General features: G+C 36.2%; 1 non-coding gene across 1 annotated transcript; it reads left to right on the top strand.

The window, feature by feature from the left end:
- The first annotated feature begins 2789 nt into the window (after positions 1 to 2789).
- Positions 2790 to 2862, top strand: Trnar-ccu. The gene has a single exon. It is a non-coding gene; the product is annotated as a tRNA-Arg (tRNA).
- Positions 2863 to 3475: the final 613 nt, after the last annotated feature.

Genomic DNA, 3475 nt, shown 5'->3' on the forward strand with positions numbered 1-3475 from the left:
CTGAGATCAAAATATCATTCTTTAGAATTATCAAATGAAGAGTAAAAATAAAAGGTCTGGAAAATATTCTATATTCTAATAATTCACACATAAGCAAAAGGTACAAAAAAATCTAGGTTTTTTTTTGTGTCCATAAAAGCTTTATTGAGAGGCAGTAAACGTAAAAAAGCGAAGGATGCCTTTACCGAGGCAATAGAGATAAGCATACAGTTAGAAGACATTTTGGTGAATTACATTTTATATATTGACTAATAGGCAGAATGTTGTTAAACGATCTGTATAGGTACTGATACAGTAAGTAAATTGAAGTGGAAAAAAATGGAATGAGATGAAATAGTTATTTGTTATACAAGGGGGCAAAGTTGTATTTTAACGCCGAGTGTGGAATTGAAAAACGAGCAAGTGAAAGGATTCTATAGTTTCTTCTTCTCTCTCTCTCTCTCTCGCTTCGCTCGTGGTTCAAGAATAGAATCCTGAACTTGCGAGTTTTTTAACACACGAGAAGTAAAATACATTTGCACCCGAGTGTAACACAAAACTTTTCCCCTCACTATAGTGAGGAAACTACAACGCAAAAAAGTTCCACAGGTGGTAAATCATCTTTATTACTAGATTCACCTACTTTTATCAATTTTTAAAACAGTTAATTTGACTTTATTCAAGGTCAAATTACTTCACCCACTAGTGGATAAAATACGTTTTTACCCGCTGGTATTAAACGACAAAACACGTGTTTCCGAGCTAGTGAGGGGAAAATGAAATTACTAAACCCGAGATAAAACACGAAGTTATTCATAAACGTTCACTAAAGTTAACAAGCCGTTAAATACCGTTTGTCCCTTTCTATCACACCAATACGTCGGAAAGGACTAACGATTTTTATCGGCTTGACAACTTCAGTGAATGTTTACGAATAAGGGGGGGGGGGGGGGCGACGACACTGACACGTGTGGGATGTTTATAACATTAAAAAAATTACAGTTTTATTTTCAAGACAAATTATCAGTATTTTTAAGTACCTTTATATAAGATTTTTCACACACAATGTAAATTGTTCATGAATAAATGACTATGACTATGACTATCATCATTCCCATTCAGAGATGTCCCAAAATGAGACAGAGCAATTTTCAAGTATTTATGAAAGAATGCAATTGAGTTATTTAATTATTTTTTTGAAACATTTTTCTCAAATGAAATATTATTTCGTGCAAATAAAATATTTCATTTCATTTCTGAAATTATAGTGATACTGGAGTGTTTGTCACTTTCACAGTAGGTAAAAAATATAGCATGCTCTCATAACATATGTTTGACCGTACTTAGCACGTTTCCACGCGTCTTATTAAGCCCTCAGCAATTTCACTGCAAAATATTTACATAGCAATCTTTGGAAGGCAAATTTGTTCAGGGCTTATCTAACGCGAGTCGAGAAGTGAAAACATTTCACTGCCTGACCCTTTAGCATAACTTGCCCTGTCGCGCGCGAGTCTATACTTACATCAAGCGCGACTTCAAGTATGGACTCGCACGCGACAAGGCAAGTTGTGCAAGAGGGGCTGGTCGGTATTTGTTCTGTTTTCTTTTGAGCTTGTGAGGACGGACGGGCTTGGATTTGTGTTTACGATTCGTGAAATAAGGTTATTCAATAGAACAAGCGTAGGTTACTAGGGTGCTGTAAAATATTACTGTTTTGAACTTTTATATCCTAAACACAAAATTAAATTTTGAAAAAAACCCGACATAGTGGACCGATTTTCATGAAACATGGCTAAGAACACTCCCGACTAACTCAGCTTTCAAACAAAAAAAAAACTAAATCTAAATCGGTTAATCCGTTCGGAAGCTACGATGCCACAGACAGACACACACACAAACAGACAGACAGAGAGGCACGTCAAACTTATAGCACCCCGTCATTTTTGCATCGGCGGTTAAAAATAGCTTTGCCCATATTGTCACAGTTCAGTAAAAGCTTAAATAATAACCTAACCACGAAATTAAAATTAAAAAAACAACCCCGACCGCGACATAGTAGACCGATTTTCATGAAACATGGCTAAGAACACTCCCGACTTACTCAGCTTTCAAATAAAGAAAAGGGGTTCTTCTTCTTCTTGGGACTTATGCCTTGTGTACTTACCTAGTTGTCTCTTATTGAAACTCTTGAGCTATTCAAATACTAGTAACTACCTACTAGTTTATTATTTTGGTTGACGTTTTCTTGCTAAAAAAACCGATTTGAGCATCATTTTATGTTCAATATTCAATCAAGAGGGTACATTACCGGTTGCCAATAACACCCAATAAGACGCTACTATGCATAATAGCTTCAATATGAAATCTATCTAAATGACAATCGGCAATGTGGTACATTTTGAATGAAATCGTCACATAATTATGTACGTAATTATTATTGTACTAAATGTACTAAAAACCATTAGTTCATTGTTCTAGACTTCTTTCATAAAACTAAAAATTAGTCACATTCTTATTACCCGACTACGGCAACGCAAAAAGAGGGTTATGATTTTGATCGGTATGCATGGGGCTATGTATGTATGTTCATCTGTTCCCTCATAACTTCTAAAGTACTCATTAGAATTTGACAAACGATACATTTTTATAGTTTGCATAGAAATAACCACTTATATTCAGTTACTAAGTGAAGCAAAAGTATTAGGAGTAGGAGCGTAACGTAATGTAATGAATGAAACCCTACTAAGGACGCCTTAGACGTCAACAAAGGGAGGCGATCGGGTAGACATATTTCGTCCTTTACCCTGTGCGCCCCTGTGGCCTAATGGATAAGGCATCGGCCTCCTAAGCCGGGGACTGTGGGTTCGAGTCCCACCAGGGGTAAATGAATTTTTGTATTTTCACCTTTTTTTACACTTTTCATGCAAACATGCATTTTGTTAGCAATAATTTATTCGTACTTATTTATATTTTAGGGTTTATAAAAAATTGTATGCGGAAAGAGAAAGGTCATAAAACTCAGAAATCTGGGTTTCCATACATTGCACGACGACTAATTTTCATGCACAAAAAAAATCCAATATTCGAGGTTCTACGAATGTGCTTGCATTGTAGCATTTATTTTAATATTGTCTAGATCAAATGATAATAAAAACTTAAACCTTAATACGTTACACTTAAAACAGAGCAATTTATAAAAGTCAAACCCTTACGAACACGCAAAGCTCAAAGTTTAAAAATATTTCAACCGCAAGCGAAAACACAACTCAAACTACCTACTGCATGTAATAACGACCCCCAAAATCACCAAAACGCCCTTAAGGTATAAATATAAGGTTTAACGGCCTGCAGATGCGTGTGTGCGTGTGTGCGTGCGTCTGTGTGCGTCGTCTGCGACCTTGCCGGGACGTCTGAAGCTGCTGAAACGCCGATGCGGGGTGGGCTCGATCGATATTCAAATTTTATGAACAATGCATCAACGGTGATTAGATTTTCC

This window comes from Leguminivora glycinivorella, chromosome 7 (assembly GCF_023078275.1).
Source record: "Leguminivora glycinivorella isolate SPB_JAAS2020 chromosome 7, LegGlyc_1.1, whole genome shotgun sequence".
NCBI classification, from domain to species: domain Eukaryota; kingdom Metazoa; phylum Arthropoda; class Insecta; order Lepidoptera; family Tortricidae; genus Leguminivora; species Leguminivora glycinivorella.